The sequence below is a fragment of the Henckelia pumila genome, chromosome 4 (assembly GCF_033568475.1).
Source record: "Henckelia pumila isolate YLH828 chromosome 4, ASM3356847v2, whole genome shotgun sequence".
NCBI classification, from domain to species: Eukaryota; Viridiplantae; Streptophyta; class Magnoliopsida; order Lamiales; family Gesneriaceae; genus Henckelia; species Henckelia pumila.
This window is the reverse complement of record NC_133123.1, coordinates 117,096,454-117,115,400: the sequence shown is the minus strand read 5'-3', so window position 1 is coordinate 117,115,400 and position 18,947 is coordinate 117,096,454. Positions and strand designations below refer to the sequence as shown.

General features: G+C 43.2%; 1 pseudogene; it reads right to left on the bottom strand.

Moving 5' to 3' along the window:
• The window catches only part of LOC140861609 (NADH-ubiquinone oxidoreductase chain 4-like), a 61,615-nt pseudogene that overhangs the window by 17,245 nt on the left and 25,423 nt on the right, over window positions 1-18,947 (bottom strand).

Genomic DNA, 18,947 nt, shown 5'->3' with positions numbered 1-18,947 from the left:
GCTTAATAGGAGAAGGCCCGACGGAAAGAATCCAAGAAGAGAAAACAAACTCGATATTTTCAATCGGCTGTGAAGCAATTTTTTTCGACGATGGAGACCGGAGAAGATGATCGGAGAAGAGTGTTCCGATGAGGTAGAGCGGTGCTTCCGAGAGATCCCTGTGATAGAAATTGAATGAAGAATTAAAATAGAGGAAATTTGATGCAAGAATTAGGGGGGTGTAGGGAGGATGAACGAGAGGGAGAGAGGAAAGAATTAAGAAAAGAGAGAAAGGAAAGATAGAATCTGCGATATTTAAGGCAAAAAGAGCTCTCGCTCGATCCGCAAGATGTTGCGGATCGAGCGAGACAAAATTTCCAAACTTACTGTCCCGAAGAAAAGTGTGCTCGCTCGATCCGCAAGATGTTGCGGATCGAGCGAGACCAAAATGCATACCTTACTGTCCCGAGCAAAAACACGCTTGCTCGATCCGCAAGATGTTGCGGATCGAGCGAGACACAAAAAATAATATTTTTAGATTTTTCAAAATTTCGAAAAAAAAAACAATAAAACAAGAAGCAACAAAAACATAAAATAAGACTAAATAAAGCAAAAGAAAAAATAAAAAAACGAGCAAAAGTAAAAAGGAAAGAAACACTGGGTTGCCTCCCAGTCAGCGCTAAATTTGCAGTCAGTCTATAGCTCGACTGCATGCCGTGATTCATTCGACATGAGGTGGGGCATTGAGAGAGATATCATGCTCTTCCACTTCGACGTTTGCTTGGATTCCCTCATAGTAGTGCTTGAGCCGATGGCCATTCACCTTAAATGTTTTGGATGTGTCCAAACTTTGAATTTTGACTGCACCATGAGGAAAGACGTTAGTGACAACAAAAGGTCCATTCCAACGCGAACGTAACTTACCTGGAAACAACCGAAGTCGTGAATGATAGAGCAAAACTTTCTGACCGACTTCGAAGTATCGTCGAGAGATCATATTATCATGGAAAGCCTTTGTTTTGTCCTTGTAAATTTTTGAGCTAGCATAGGCATCATTCCGGATCTCTTCTAATTCTTGCAATTGTATCTTCCAGTGCTTGCCGCTCTCATCTATCTGCATGTTAAAAGTTTTTATAGCCCAATAAGCTCGATGCTCCAACTCCACTGGTAAATGACATGCTTTCCCAAAAATCAACCGATATGGAGACATTCCAATCGGTGTCTTGAATGCGGTTCTGTATGCCCACAAGGCATCATCCAATCGCAAGCTCCAATCCTTTCTCGTAGGATTCACGGTCTTCTCTAGAATAGATTTGATTTCCCTGTTGGATACTTCATCTTGACCGTTGGATTGTGGATGATATGCCGTGGAAATCCTGTGCGTCACATGGTATTTCTTCAGTAGGCTCGCCACGGTTCGGTTGCAGAAGTGTGTGCCTCTATCACTGATGAGGGCTCTAGGAATACCAAACCTAGAGAAAATGTGATGCTTGATAAACTCTGCAACAACTTGAGAATCGTCAGTACGGGTGGCCTTAGCTTCCACCCACTTCGAGACATAATCCACATCAAGTAATATATAAATATAACCATGTGAATTTGGAAAGGGTCCCATAAAGTCGATGACCCAAACATCAAAGATTTCACAAACTAGAATAGATTGTTGGGGCATCTCCTTTCGTTGGGAGATGTTACCTGTCTTTTGGCATTGGGCGCACAACTTACAGAACAGGTAAGCGTCTCGAAATAAGGAGGGCCAGAAGAATCCGCTGTCCAACACCTTTCTCGATGTCCTTTTCGGCCCAAAGTGGCCACCACATGCATAAGAATGACAAAATGTGAGAATAGGGATTACCTCGCTCGCGGGAACGCATCGTCGTATAACTTGATCAGCGCAGTGCTTCCACAAGTATGGATCATCCCACACATAATACTTCGCATCACTTCTCACTTTGTCCTTTTGCGCCTTAGAAAATTCAGAGGGGAAACCATTAGTAACTAAATAATTCACAATGTTTGCGTACCATGGTAATTCGGTGGTTGTCGAGAACAGCTGTTCATCCGGAAATTCATCATGCAATTTCAGCTCCTCATCAATATGAACTAGACGACTCAAATGATCAGCAACTTGATTCTCGGCCCCTATTTTGTCTTTGATTTCTATATCGAATTCACTCAGCAGTAATATCCATCGGATCAGCCTTGGTTTTGCCTCTTTCTTCGCCATCAGAAAACGAAGAGCTACATGGTCAGAATATACAATAACTTTAGTACTAAGTAAATAGGAGCGAAATTTATCTAAAGCAAAAACAACAGCGAGAAGCTCCTTTTCCGTAGTGGAATAATTTCGTTGGGCATCATTCAAAATATGTGAAGCGTAGTAAATAGCATGCGATGCTTTTCCAACTTTCTGGCCTAAAACAGCACCAATGGCGTAGTCACTGGCGTCACACATGATCTCAAATGATTGGCTCCAATCCGGTGGTTGGATTATTGGTGCAGATGTCAAGGAGTTCTTCAATTTGTCAAAGGATGACTTGCATGACTCATCAAACTCAAATGACACTTCCTTTTGTAATAGCTTGCACATGGGGGATGCGATCTTGGCAAAATCTTGAATGTACCTCCTGTAAAAACCGGCATGGCCAAGAAAAGAACGCACTTCCCGCACACATGTGGGGTAAGGTAGATATTGAATGATATCAATTTTAGCTCTATCTACCTCTATTCCTTTTGATGACACAACATGACCCAAAACCACACCTTGCCCAACCATAAAATGACATTTTTCAGAATTCAAAACGAGGTTGGTTTCGACACACCTCTTAAGGACAAGTGCAAGGTTAGATAGACAGTTTTCAAAGGAATCACCATAGACAGTGAAGTCATCCATAAAAACTTCTAAGATATGCTCAATAAAATCTGAAAAGATACTAACTATACACCGTTGGAAAGTGGCCGGTGCATTGCAAAGTCCAAAAGGCATCCGTCGATAAGCAAAAGTGCCAAACGGGCATGTGAACGTCGTCTTCTCCTGATCTTCTGGCGCGATAGCAATCTAAAAATAACCAGAATATCCATCAAAAAAACAATAGTAAGGATGACACACTAACCTTTCAATCATTTGATCAATAAAGGGTAAAGGAAAGTGGTCCTTTCGAGTTCCGGCGTTCAGCTTTCTATAGTCAATACAAACCCTCCACCCATTTTGAATGCAGGTGGGAACCATCTCGTCATCCTTATTCTTCACAACGGTGATTCCAGTTTTCTTGGGTACCACTTGTACCGGACTGACCCACTGACTGTCAGAAATTGGATAGATGACCCCAACTTCAAGTAACTTCAGAATTTCCGCATTTACCACTTCCATCATCGGTGGATTCAGTTTGCGCTGCGGCTGGCGTGAGGGATTCGCTCCTTCCTCCATCAAAATTCGATGCATGCATGTGGAGGGGCTAATTCCTTTAATGTCTGCTATGGTCCACCCAATAGCAGTCTTGTGCTCTTGCAACACCTTGATTAATTGCTCCTCTTGATTAACTTCCAAACTGTTGGAGATGATAACCGGTAATGTTTCCCCTTTGCCAAGGAAAACATACTTTAGATGGTTTGGAAGTGTCTTCAATTCGACCTCGGGTGCCTGCAAAATAGATGGAAGACGCCTAGTATTAGAAACTGGCAAAGCTAAGTAAGAGACATTACCTGACTGAGGTAGCTCAGGCAAACTATTCAGAAGTTTCTCAATCTCTTCCATTTCTTGATTGTATCGAATACCCTCTTCCGTCTGCATAATGGGTGCTGTAATAGCCACCTCTAGATCATCTTTCCCTGCATGCTCACAATACTCTTGTGCCAAGAAATCCACAATATCAACAGAAAACACACAATCATCGCTATCAGGAAATTTCATGGCATCATAAATATTAAATTTTACAACCTCGCCATCGAATTTCATAGTAAGTGTGTCACTGTGAACATCAATTTTCGTCATGAAAGTTTTCAAAAACGGTCTCCCTAACAAAATAGGACTATTATGATCACCGTTTTCCATATCTAGCACATAAAAATCTGCGGGGAACACTAATTCATTAACTTGCACCAACACATCTTCAATGACTCCCCTAGGATATGCATTCGACCTGTCAGCTAACTGAATAACAATCCCAGTTTTGTTCAGTGGGCCAAGTTTCAAGGATGCATATATAGAATAAGGCATAACATTATTGATGCTCCTAGATCTAGCATGGCCTTCTCAAGTCGAACATTCCCTATGGTGCATGGGATAGAAAACATACCTGGATCCTTACATTTTGCAGGTAGTTTCCATTGGATCACAGCAGATACGTTCTCACCAAGTTCCACTTTCTGACATCCCTTCAATGTCTGCTTCCTCTTTGCTGTGCACAATTCCTTCAAAAACTTCGCGTATCGAGGTACCTGCTTAATGGCATCTAGCAATGGAATATTAACCTCAGATCTACGAAAAGTTTCATATAGTTCTTTAATCCCCTCACCTTTTCTAGAATCCTTAAGTGCTAAGGGAAAAAAGGCAACAGGCTTATATTCAGATAAAGGGGGAAATTTACCTCTTGGCGAATCATCCTTGGATGATTTTTCCTCACTTACCTTTTGCTCTTCTTCTTCTTTCAGCTTCTCTTTGTGCTCAATCTCAACTTCTTTCTCCTTCATTTTCAACTCCTTCTCATTCCTTAAAGTTATTGCACTTGCGTTCTCCCTTGGGTTCACCACAGTTTGAGATGGCAAAGCGTTTGAGTGCTGTGCTTCTAACTTGTTGATGGCAGTGGCTAGTTGTCCCATCTGGGTACTCAAGTTTTGAATACTTACCATGGTATCCTGTTGAAAAGATGCAGTTTTAGTTGCAAGATCCTTAACTATATTTTCGAGAAACTCACCTGGAGTTGGTATCTGAGGTCTCTGCTGTTGTTGTTGAGGATACGGCGGCCTATAAGTTTGATTATGTGGTGGTGCTTGAGGCCCCGATTGACTTGCTTGAGGATTCCCATATCTTAGATTTGGATGATCCTTCCAACCAGGATTGAATGTGTTGGAATACGGATCATACTTCCTCTATGGTTGTCCAAGAAATCCTCCAGTAGCGTTTACCTGTTCAACTGAATCCTCTTGAAGTGTAGGACACATATCAGTGGTGTGCCCTATTGCAGCGCAAATGCCACATGCCTTCGCAGTCTGTCCATTCCCTACAGCCATCTGACGCACAAGAGTGGTTAATTCAATTAATTTCTGTTCAAGGGAAGAGACATTTACCTCGTTGTTTTTCCTTGGTGGATGCTCGTTCCTGATGGTGCCAAATTGTTGAGAATTGGCAGCCATATTCTCAAGTAAGTTCCTCGCTTGCACCGGTGTTTTGTCCATGAACACTCCTCCACTAGCCGCATCCAACATGCTCCTGTCATGAGGCAACAAACCTTCATAGCATAATTGAATTAATTGGTTCTCACTTATCTGGTGTTGCGGACAGCTAGCACAAAGCTTCTTGAACCGCTCCCAATATTCATGCAGTGATTCTCCTGAATATTGTTTGATCTCATAGATTTCCTTTCAAATATTTGCAGCTCTAGAGGCTGGAAAGTATTTTTCCAGGAAGGTTCTTTTCATCTCTGTCCAAGTAGTGATAGAGCCAGAGGGTAAGTAGTATAACCAATCCTTAGCAGCACTCTTCAATGAGAAAGGAAAGGCTCTCAGCTGAATTTGTTCCTCTGTTACTCCATGGGGTTTCATACTCGTGCAGACCACGTGAAACTCCATCAAGTGTTTATTGGGATCCTCACCTGCAAGACCATGAAAAGCAGGTAGTAAGTGAATTAAACCAGATTTGAGTTCAAAAGTAGCATTATTTTCCAAAGTAGGGAAAGTAATGCATAAGGGTTGTTAATTGGCATCAGGAGTGCCCAATTATCTAAGACTCTGGTTCGCATTCGCAGCCATCTCTTCGTTCTCAGGAAAAGCAGCTCGAGCAGCGGCTTCTTGTTGGTGCCTACAGATTTCTCGCCTTCGCCTATGCAGAGTTCTTTCGATCTTCGGATCGTAGAAAAAGCCTTCTTCAGCAAGATCACCTAAAAGCATGAACAAGAGAAACTAGAAACAAATAAAAGACAAGAGAGTGAGTTTAAACAAATAAAAACAAAAAGAAAAAGAACACAATAAATTAACACCGTTCCCCGGCAACGGCGCCAAAATTTGGAAGCGCTTATCGTGTCACACCCAAATTACCCAACTCAAGCAGATAATCACTAAAAATGTAGTAGTGTGAGTAGGGATCGTTCCCACGAGAAAAGGTAAATTCAAAGTGTTCTAAATAAATAAAATAGGGGGTTTTCAAGTTTGGATTAACTACTAAGAAATTTAAGCAATTAAAAATTCACTAACATGCAAAATTAAATAAAAGACTTGAGAAATTCAATAGGAGACGAGACTTGGTATCGGTCGACTACACCATTGTTATTCATTCATTCAATCATTGATTCTCTAAAAATAATCAATCTTATTAAATATTTTTCATTGAAAATTCAATTCCTGTTTCACCGTATTTTTAGTTAATTAGAAAACAGCATTTTTAATTAACCCTTACCAATGAACCAACCAGATAACAACAATCTAGATTTAAATCCACGGTAGCATTTAAACTAGTAAAACTGATGAAACTAGACAACACAATACCAGCGATTGTATTTAGCCTATCCAATAATTGACCCTACGAAATAATAAGTTCAACAGCAAAAATTATCACACGTAGTTGCTTCGCAAATTAGTTTATTCAAACAATTATGGATTTGAACTCTAATTTAGCTATCGCTTGAAATACAAAATCCTAAGACGGCCAATCCTAAAATCTCGCATACAAACTTAAAATAAAACAGGTCAAAAATTGATACTTAATAAAGATTGAACACTACGAATCAAATCTCATGAATGAAATATAACAAGGTTTCGTCTCCCTCAACCAAGTAAAAGAGTTTAGCTACAACGATTCATAGCAAAATTCATAAAAATCAAAGAAAAATTCAGAAAACTCTAATTCCCAAGAGAAGAAGAAAACCTAGCCTCCAATCTCTCCAAAAACGTCTGATAAAAAAAATAAAAACGGAATATCAGTCTAATAAAGGCTAGGAACTAAATTAACAAAGTTTCCAAAAATATAATTTTTTCCCGAAACATGGCTCTCGCTCGATCTGCAACATTCTGCGGATCGAGCGAGAGAAAATTGCAGCTGCTACTGTCTTGCGGAAAACGGGTCTCGCTCGATCTGCAATATTATGCGGATCGAGCAAGAGATAATTCAGCCTGCACTGTCTTCATAATGTAGGTGCTCGCTCGATCCGCATACTTCTGCAGATCGAGCGAGAGATGGTTTCCAGAAAATTCCCGGCCTTTCCTTTGCTTCAAACTTCCGTTCCTCCGAGGTTCCTTCTTAGTCCGCAAAATAAGCGACCTAACCATAAAAACAAGAATCCCATCATGCAAACACTAAAAATGCAAAACGAACAAAATGCTAAAATAAAACATGCAACTAATGCAAAACAACAACAAAAATGACACTAATAAATGCAACAAAAACACAACTATCATAGACCATTGATTCTTAGTTTTTGGGCTGAAAAAGCTCGTCGATCCAAATGAATCATTCTTCTGGTCTCTCTTCACTCTCCGCCCCAAAACTGACCCACGACACGACCCCTTACCTTAGCTGGATCTCACTGGTGCCACCTAAACAGTAGGTAGGCGACGGATGTGTGACGTTTGGAGTTGTCGTTTGTGCACCTGTCCCCAATGGAAGAATGAGTGATATTTTCCCCTGCATATCATGGCCTTACCACTCAGTCCCCGATGGCCAGCGGGGGATTTGGTATAGCAGCTCACGTTTATTTGCGCTGCGCTTTCCCGCTGGACTGGACACATCTTAGCTGTAGGAAGTATGGTTCCGAAAGTGACTTCGGTTGGCTAGTTCAGGCTCAACTCCTCGCTTTACGTTAGCGGACCTACAGGTCCGGCCGGAGCTCTGCGTTCTTTCTTTCTGTGTGGGACGATACCAGGGAGAGAAGGGAATGTGTCGAGGCGGCGAACAAGACAACTAAATTTTAGCTTTTCCCTCCATGCCATGAGATGAGCCCAGTGCATTGGACCGATGGATAAGAGAACTGAGCTGCCCTAAAAAGCGCTTGGGCGCTCTATGTACGATGTAGACTCCATCGGATACATATCGATTTCTTTCTTTTTTGATGGATCATGAAAAGATAGTTGTGTCATCAATAGATAGAAATAGGGGATTTCCCCTTATTCTTGATAGATTCCCTCTCTATCTCTTTCGATCTATCCGAACAGATAAGGCTACCTATCAATCGATTTGAAAATAATAGCACGTTCATATCGCTTTCCGCCTCAAAAACATAGCCGCCATAATAAAATAATAAGCAGGCGAAGCAGCTAGAAGCACTCGCTTCACGCCCTTGAATTCTTATTCACGGATGAATTGGGAAAGCCAACAGAAAGATTCGATATTCGATTCTTACTTTCATAGAGCCAGTGCTGTTGTTGCCTACGCGTAGGGCCGCCCTCCACTCCCGTCCTGGGGTGCTAAGGGGCTTTTGTTTTTGGAACAGACGACAGTCTTTTGCTGACGCCTCAAATCAAGCTTTTATTGCAACATGCTATGTTTTCTCCCCCATTGCTAGTAGGTTGATGGGTCGCACGCCCGGCACACATGTTTAGGCCTTGTGTGTCCATAACTAAAAATAGGTGACCTAACGGCCGCTGCTCGACTAAACATACCAATAGTCACCAGATTCATATGAGCTACTGAGGAGTAAGCTATGATCTTCTTAAGATCGATCTGTCTTAAAGTGGTCGAGGAAGTATATATTATAGCAATCGCACTTGGAGTATAAATGAAAGGAGTGGAACAAAGTGTCGCTTTGGGAAACATGGGTATTGAAAATCTTAAAAACCCGTAGGTTCCCAATTTTAAAGGAATTCCTGCCAAGATGACGGATCCTGCCGTAGGTGCCTCTACATGAGCTTCGGGTAAACAAATATGAACTGGTACCATAGACACTTTGACGGCGAAAGAGGCGAAAGAAGCAATCCATAGAAAGATTTGGCGCCGCTCACTAAATTTTTGTGGTTAATAAAATTTGTAAATCGGTGGTTCCTGTTTGGAGAAGAATCAACAGAATAGCTAATAGCATAAAAACAGATCCAAGTAAAGTATAAAGGAAAAACTGATATGCTGCCTTGATCTTTCTTTGTCTCGAACCCCATACCCCTATAATAATGGTAGAGTAAGGGGTGGCCCCAAAGACGAATTGACCAATGGTGGTTGGTCGAATCTCCGGTAGGTAGCCACTCCCTTCTCAGAGAACCGTACATGAGACTTCCGCCTCATACGGCTCTGTCCCGAGCTTCCGTCGTCGGCCTTGGCATTAGACCACTATATATGCATGTATTTTCAGCCTAGACTCTCGAATCTTTTCCTTCTCGGGTGGTGGCGAATAATGGTGCTTGCGTTGCAGTAGATGCCTGCCCGAAAGAACCTCTCACTAGCTATCCGGACTAATAGGGGCCCTATCTGGAGACATACTGAAAACCATGCCTTTCGAACCGAATGCAACGCCCGTCTTCAAAATCAAAAGAAAAAAGGGCTCGTTTGGAAGAAAGATGGAGTGCGGCCTGTAGAGCACATGTAAGGCACAGTCGGGTTGCTCATGCAGTGGATCTCTCTCTATCTATAGATAGAGAGGTGTGAAAGTAATAACCTTATGTTATGGCTGCCCCTCGACTTACGGTCTTTACGCTTCTACTACTGTGCTGTGAGCGGTTCAAATTGGTTTGATCTTTCCCAATCATTCTGGACGGAACTTGTACGCAGCACTTGTATGGAGGTGCATGCATAAAGGTTTGGAACTCTTTTTTTTATTATTTGATTTGAATCTTAAGGACAGGACCCTACCCTATTCTCGAACCCTCTGCCGAGCTCTACCCTGCTCGCATTTCCTTTTGAAGGGGGTAAAAAAGTGTCTCCACCTGCTGCCAACAGTAACAGTCTTTCTTCGGAATTCTACTAAACGGGTCGATCCTCCCCTCCCCCCGTTTGTTTTAGCAACTTATCCTAGGGTCTCCTAACCAAGAGCTCGCCGGCGACGACAGAGGAAGCAACCCGCCTGCAGTGGCGGGGCGGTTTTTTTCTTTCACAATAATACCTGGACGATTATCCCTACCTTCGATAGCTTACGAGTTTACGTCCATCCCTGGTTGGGTACAGTTTCCTTTTGATTTATCCCTTGTAGCCGTTACCCGAATTTGCGCAAGTGTGTCCACACCCCCAAAACTTACTTGACGAGGAATCCATTCTCGCGAACAAACACAACCCCTACCCACACCTAGGAGCACCCCTTCCTGCATATCCATACAAGACCAGAGTAGGTGGGACGAGGTCCTACGAGGTACCCACTACTCGGAGTACCCTCCCAAAAGGAAGAAGATGTGTCTGTCAGGTTTGGTTCTTCTTAGTTGGGTTGGGCGGGTTCGACCAGAAATGCTATGCTTACACACAAGACTACCCCTCTTCCCGAAAGCTTTGCGGGGACTACATTACGACGACAGATGACTTCCTGTAGGGGGTTTACTGCACAAGGCCCCTGCAGAGGAAAAGCTTTATCCCAGCGAATAGAGGATGCTCAGCTCTGCACAACATAGGGATTGGCACACTTTCGGGAAGAACATATAATAGTAGAGGATCCAACATGCAGAACACGGCGATCATTAGAAATTCACAAATTAGAGATGCTGTAATATACTCTTTCCCATAACTTCTCATACCAGACCAACCCACTAAATGCAAATAGGGATCAAAAATGTGGTCAATATCATGAAGAATAAAGAGATACCATCTATACCCAAATCAAAATTGATGTTTTCATAAGGAAGCCATCGAAGACTTTCCACGAATTGAGATTTGGCCGTAGAAGGATCGAATTGGATCCGAAGAACAGGGAGATACAAAAAAGTAATAAGAGAGGCGCACAGACCAATCAATCGTGTCGGTCATATTCTTGAATTTGGAATGAAAAGAGGAGTAATGCTTCCTAGCACGGGACAAAGAATAATAGGGGTCTATCAGTGCAAGTCAGCTGAACACCATGATTGAGCTGTGGGTAGGTGGGTTAGGTGCACCTCTCGCCCAGTGGGAAGTAATGAGGCTAGTCCCCCCTCCCCTAAATGAAAAATTATTGGGGCCCCCTTCCCGTGTATGCGCCTTTATTTTCATTTTATTTATTTAAAATATCGAATCTTTCGATTGAAAGAGGAAGGAAGACAATTCAAATGCCAGCGCATAAATAGAAGGAGTCGTGCTTTAAATTAAAAGTAGAATTCTTCTAAGATCTATTGCTCGATTTTGCTGCATGATCTGCTCCCAAAATGCAGAGAATACTTGCGAGGGCAGATCCGGGTTGGTTGGTCCGAAAAGTCATGGGAGAGGCAGGCTAAGTGAAATAATATGCTATAGAATCTTATGATTCACGCATGACACATTTTTTTTATATCTTCTCCATCTACAAGGTGAACAGCTTAGTTTACAGCACAACGTGTTTGCCACCACATTCATTGGTTGGCTTGTGCATTGGCCTTACTGTAATAAGTCCGAGAGGTATGACTCTTCGATTAGAATGCTCCATATCTCGTGACAAGCGGAGCGTAGCATTTTTTTTTTGAAATTCCGTATAACATAACTTCAAAAGATTCATTCTTTATGAATCAAGTACCATTCAAACAAAGGGTGCATTGCCTCTTTGAGTGAAGAAGAGAAGGGCTTTGTATAGACACTCTTGAGCCATGTTCGTTGCCCTAGGCTTACCATTATTTCATTTCGTTCTATTGATTGGTTCTAGCTCCAAAGAACATATACATGGAGCTATGTCAACTTACGTACGTCTCGTTGACTAAATAAACGATCAGGTATACCACACCACGTATCATCCTCTCTTTCCATACGGGAAAGATAAAGAAAAATAAAAGATATAGTGATCGTGCCGTAAAACCTTGTTCATTTTTACTTTACTTCATCGGTTTTTACATAAGGGAGTTTGCTTACTTAGCGCTTGCGCTAAGCTAAGGATCTAATCAAAGTCAAACTTACTTGGATTAAAAAAACCCTTCCCTTATTATCCGGAGTACAAGTGTATTGTAGTAGCCCGTAAACAAAATCAGTAATTAAGGAATTAATCATAATTACTTGGGAAGAGTTTGGAAGCTCAGAAGGTGAGTTCGGAAGCTCCGAACAGGATCGGAAGCTCCGATTAGCGATCAGAGGCACCGATGATATTACATCATCCATGACGTGTGGTTGGATCGGAAGCTCCGATCACCCCTATCCGAAGTCAACAAGTGATATTTTGACACGTGGCAGATCAAGATCTTCGGAAGCTCCGATGTTAGGATCGGACGTTCCGATCGAGGTTCGGACGTTCCAATCGAGGATTGGAGGCTCCGATCGTTGTCTATAAATAAAAGGCCGAGAATTCACTTTCAATTGCCAATTCCAGATTTCCTCTCTACTCTACTCATATTCGAGTTATTCTAGCCTTCCTAGGCTTGACCCGGGAGTCATCGAGGCGTTCGATAGTCGTAGCGGAGTTGTGCCCAAGTTCTGGAGGCATCGACATAAAAGGGCTAACGACGGACGAAGGTATAGCTTTTGCTTCCTATAAAATATTTAGGAGTATGCAATAGCTTAGTTAAGGCTTTTAGAGCACTTTAATGATAGTAGTATCATTTGGCAGTGTAGAGCAGACTATAGGCGTGGACCTAGAGTTGGTAGAGCTTGCACTGATTTGAGGTACGAAAGTACTGTTCGAGATATCCTGACTGAGTATGCATGTATTATGTGACTGCATGGTTTATATGTCATTGATTTATGCTGCACTCATTTGCATACTGAGCTATCTCCTTCGAGATTTCTGTTAGTAGGGTTTTTTCCTATCCTGTTAGTGGTTGGACTTCCATCAATTTGGGTCCGGCATATCCGCTGGTATTATGGTATGGGAGCCACCTCCTGAAGCGATGGCACAGCGTGCTACATACCACGGCCCGATCTGTCTCTGTTATCTGATCCTTGACCTTGAGTTTATAGGGAGTTCACTTTGCATGCATGTATACTCATACTCTCGTGCTGAGCATTTTATGCTCACGTCTCGTACTCTGTGTTTTTGGACACCTTATTCCATGGGGCAGGTTTGCAATTGGACGAGGCGGGTGGTTCCAAGAGGGGCTAGGCAGTGGTTGGCCAGCTGGAGCTTTGTCTAGGTTTATTTTTTTTGTTGATACAGCTTTTGATTTGGTTGTATAATCTATTTTTGGATATTTAAAGATTCCTTGCCTTGGGATTGTAATTTTAGTAATGTTTCCGCAGTTTATTTTGATATCTATTTATTAAGTTAATTGCATGCCTAAGTTCTGTTTAGTAGGTGATCCGGGTAAGGGTCACTACATTTATGGTATCAGAGCATGCATAGTATTCTTGGGATTTAGACTCTGCATAAGGTAACCGTGAGGTGCTTTTGTAGATGGCGAACTACGATGACCAGAGTATCCATGGTAGTGGAGGTGGACGCTGGGGAGATGAAGATCGTGAGCATCGTCGGGACCGTCATCATCGTCGTCGTGATGAGGATCGTTTCACTGTACGGCGATTTCTGCAGATGGGTCCTAAGCCCCTTGTTGGAGGTGAGTCTCCGGAGGATGCGAAGAACTGGTTATACCATATGAAGATACTTTTCAGACTTACCACTGCACCGAGGAGCAGAAGATGGAGACCCTTGGCTATCTTCTGGATGGGCGAGCCCGTAGGTGGTGGAGGTTTACTTCTGCACCCTTTATTGCGGCGAGAGGAGTGGCCACCTGGGTCGAGTTCCGCACAGCTTTTCAGAAGCTGTATTTTCCTCCTGCACTCCGTCAGTCGAAGGCAGGTGAGCTACTGAGTCTGGAGAGGGAGAACGACCCTCGATGCCTTTGGTATTAGCTTTGAGAGCCTGTCGAGCTCTAGAGTCTGGCGGGGAAGGCTACCTTATCTATGCAGTTGATTTGTCCGCTGAGAGCATTGGGATAGAGAGTATTCCTGTTGTAGATGAATTCCCAGATGTTTTTCCTGATGAGATTCCGGTTTTCCTCCTGCTAGGGAAGTCGAGTTTGGCATAGAGTTGATGCCGGGTACTTCACCTATTTCTCAAGCACCGTATCGTCTGGCTCCCGTCAGAGATGCGTGAATTGAAGAATCAGCTACAGGATATTTTGGACAAGGGGTACATTCGTTCTAGTGTATCTCCTTAAGGAGCTCTTGTTCTTTTTGTAAAGAAGAAGGATGGCTCGATGCGGCTGTGCATTGACTATCGGCAGCTGAATCGAGTCACTGTGAAGAACAAGTATCCGTTTCCTCGTATTGATGACTTTTTTGATCAGCTGCAGGGCACGTCAGTTTACTCCAAGATTGACTTGAGATCTGGGTATCATCAGTTGAGAGTCCGTGATCAGGACGTAGCCAAGACTACATTCAATACTCGCTATGGGCATTACGAGTTTCTAGTGATGCCATTTGGTTTGACTAATGCGCCGGCTATATTCATGGATCTGATGAACCGTGTCTTCAGGGAGTATTCGGACAAGTTTGTCATGGTCTTCATTGACGACATCTTGGTATATTCGCGTAATACGGAAGAGCATGTTTCTCACTTGCGATTGGTACTACAGACTCTTTGAGATGAGCAGTTTTATGCCAAGCTGAGCAAGTGTGAGTTCTGAATGGATCGAGTGATCTTTCTTGGCCATATCATATCCAGGGAGGGGATTTCTGTTGATCCAAGAAAGATTGAGGCGGTGCTTAATTGGTCGCGTCTGATGACAGTTGCTGAGATCCGTAGTTTTCTGGGTCTAGCAGGGTATTATCGTCGTTTCATCCTGAACTTCTCTCAACTAGCTCGACCTTTGATGCAGCTTACCCGCAAGCGTGTGGATTTCGAGTGGTCCTCCGAGTATGAGGAGAATTTTTGTGAGCTTCGACGGCGGTTGACTTCTGCACCAGTGTTGGCATTACCGTCAGGATCTGGAGGGTATGTGGTGTACACTGATGCTTCTCTTCAGGGGTTAGGTTGTGTCCTTACTCATAATGGGCATGTGATCGCATACGCTTCTAGACAGCTGAAGCTTCACGAGGACAACTACCCAGTCCATGATTTGGAGTTAGCAGCCATTGTGTTCTCTTTGAAGATCTGGCGTCATTATCTGTATGACAAGAAATTTGAGATCTTCACCGATCATAGGAGTCTCAAGTACATGTTCACTCAGGCGGAGTTGAACATGAGGCAGAGACGTTGGATGAACTTGCTTAAGGACTATGATTGCGAGATTAAGTACCATCCGGGAGCTGCTAATCTCACCGCTGATGCTTTGAGTCACAAGGTGCGACTATCCGTACTTCAGACTTGTTCGATGTCTAGTGCGATCAGTGACTGTTGTACTTCAGGATATACCTTCAAGCATAAGAAAGGTATGCAGAGTATCCAGATGTTTGCAATATTATCTGAGCCAGCTTTGTATTCGCGGATTCGAGATGCTCAGATGTCTAATTCAAAGACCCAGCGTTTAGCTCTTCTATCTAACGAGGGTAGCTCGTCTGGATTTCATTATCAGTCAGCTTTCTGTGCTTGTCTGGTAGGCTTGTGATTCCGCAGGATGAAGAGTTGCGAGAGGAGATTTTGTCTCAGGCGCATCGCACTAAGTTGAGTATTCATCCTGGGAGCAACAAGATGTACAAGGATCTACGTACTCGTTTCTGGTGGAAGGGAATGAAACGCAGTGTTTATCAGTTTATTTCGAGATGTTTGGTGTGTCAACAGGTCAAGGCAGAGCACCGACGACCTGGAGGATTGCTTCACAGTCTGCCTATTCCTGAATGGAAATGGGAGTTTATCACAATGGACTTTGTGACCCATTTGCCGGTATCCCCGAGGAACTGTGATGCTATCTGGGTTGTGGTGGACCGACTCACCAAGTAAGCGCATTTCATTGCCTATAGCCGGGAGTACAATGTGGATCATATGGCTCGGTTGTACATTCAGGAGATCGTTCGACTTCATGGAGTGCCTGTGAGCATTGTCAGCAATCGGGACCCCAGGTTTACTTCTAGATTCTCGGGGAGTGTTCAGCATGCGATGGGTACTACTCTCAGTTTGAGTACTGTCTATCATCCGGAGACTGATGGTCAGTCAGAGCGCACTATCCGTACTTTGGAGGATATGCTTAGAGCGTGCATCATGGATTTTGGTTCAGCCTGGCAGGATCATTTGCCATTGATCGAGTTCGCGTACAACAACAGCTATCATACTAGCATTGTGATGAAACTTTTTGAGGCGTTGTACGGGCGACGTTGTCGTACTCCACTCTTCTGGGAAGAAGTGGGGGAGAGACAGGCTGAGGGACCGGAGTTTATCCAATAGGCGATAGACATTATTGATCAGATCAAGAAACAGATTAAGACTGCACAGGATCGTCGGGCCAGCTATGCAAACACCAAGTGTAGGCCTTTGCAGTTCGATGTCGGGGAGAAAGTGTTTCTGAGAGTGTCATCTTTTCGCAAGATTCTTAGATTTGGCCTTAAGGGCAAGTTGTCTCCCAGGTTTATCGGTCCGTTTGAGATCTTGGAGAGCATTGGCGATTTGGCTTATTGACTAGCTTTGCCACCGCATCTTTCCAGTATTCACGACGTGTTCCACGTATCTCTATTACGATGGTATGTGGCGGATGAGTCTCATATTCTGCAGCGGTCTGAGGTTCAGGTGAGCAAGGATTTGACCTATGTTGAGAAACCTATTCGTATCCTGAATTATAAGGATAAGGTTTTGCGGAACAAAGTCATTCCTCTGGTTTTAGTTCAGTGGCAGTGCCGAGGCACTGAGGAAGCTACTTGGAAACTTGAGGACAAGATGCATGAAGACCATCCTGAGTTGTTTTGATTTCATTCTTAAGTTGTATTCAGTTGCAAACTCTGTAAACATTTGATTTGAATAAATAATGTTTCTGATTTCTGTATTACATTCAGTACTTAAGATCTGATTTCGAGGACGAAATATCTTAAGTGGGGGAGAATGTAGTAGCCCGTAAACAAAATCAGTAATTAAAAAATTAATCATAATTACTTGGGAAGAGTTTGGAAGCTCCGAACAGGATCGGAAGCTCCGATGAGCGATCGGAGGCACCGATGATATTACGTCATCCATGACGTGTGGTTGGATCGGAAGCTCCGATCACCCCTATCCGAAGTCAACAAGTGATATTTTGACACGTGGCAGATCAGGATCTTCGGAAGCTCCGATGTCAGGATCGGACATTCTGATCGAGGATCGGAGGCTCCGATCGTTGTCTATAAATAGAAGGCCGAGAATTCACTTTCAATTGCCAAATTCGGATTTCCTCTCTACTCTAGTCGTATTCGAGTTGTTCTAGCCTTCCTAGGCTTGACCCGGGAGTCGTCGAGGCATTCGATAGTCGTAGCGGAGTTGTGCCCAAGTTCTGGAGGCATCGACATCAAAGGGCTAACGATGGACGAAGGTATAGCTTTTGCTTCCTATAAAATATTTAGGAGTATGCAATAGATTAGTTAAGGCTTTTAGAGCACTTTAATGATAGTAATATCATTTGGTAGTGTAGAGCAGACTATAGGCGTGGACCTAGAGTTGGTAGAGCTTGCACTGATTTGAGGTACGGAAGTACTATTCGAGATATCCTGACTGAGTATGCATGTATTATGTGACTGCATGGTTTATATGTCATTGATTTATGCTGCATTCATTTGCATACTGAGCTATCTCCTTCGAGATGTCTGTTAGTAGGGTTTTTTCCTATCCTGTTAGTGGTTGGACTTCCATCGATTTGGGTCCGGCATATCCACTGGTATTATGGTATGGGAGCCACCTCCTGAAGCGACGGCATAGCGTGCTACATACCAGGGCCCGGTCTGTCTCTATTATCTGATCCTTGACCTCGAGTTTATAGGGAGTTCACTTTGCATGCATGTATACTCATACTCTCGTGCTGAGCGTTTTATGCTCACGTCTCGTACTCTGTGTTTCTGGACACCCTATTCCATGGGGTAGGTTTGCAATTGGACGAGGCGGGTGGTTCCAAGAGGGGCTAGGCAATGGTTGGCTAGCTGGAGCTTTGTCTGGGTTTATTTCTGTTGTTGATACAGCTTTCGATTTGGTTGTATAATCTATTTTGGATATTTACAGATTCCTTGTCTTGGGATTGTAATTTTAGTAATGTTTCCACAGTTTATTCTGATATATGTTTATTAAGTTAATTGCATGCCTAAGTTCTGTTTAGTAGGTGATCTGGGTAAGGGTCACTACATGTACTCTTTGATCTTTAGTAAAGGCGGATTAAACTCTTAAATCTTTTTTTTTTTGAACAGTCTCAACGTCCTCGTTGAGAGTCGCTCTGCAAGACGTCCAGTAGTCTCTGACTCGGTCTTCGAATCATAAGTTTCAGCCCGTTCCCGACTTTCCTTGCTCTCAGGTTGGCCTTTCTACTTGACTAAGTAGTATTCCACTTGTGCAGTGGGTGTATGGGCAAGCCCCCGCCTGTCGTAAATGTGTGGGGCGTCAGAGGCTGTTTCCCCATGGCCAACTCAAAGGGGCTGAAGTTTGACGCGGAGCTTTTTGGTTGTTAAGTTATAGCAACACTGAGCAACATCCAACAGCTCCAGTCGGTTTGCACTAAAAAAATGGCTTAAGTATCCCTCAAGGAGTCCGTTTATTCTCTTCTCTCCATCTGATCTTTCAAAGATATACCGACAGTTGTCTTCTAAGATTACCAAGATTTTGTATTTTCATAAATTGAAATTTCACATAAGATAAAATCTCTTTTCATCATCGGAAACAACT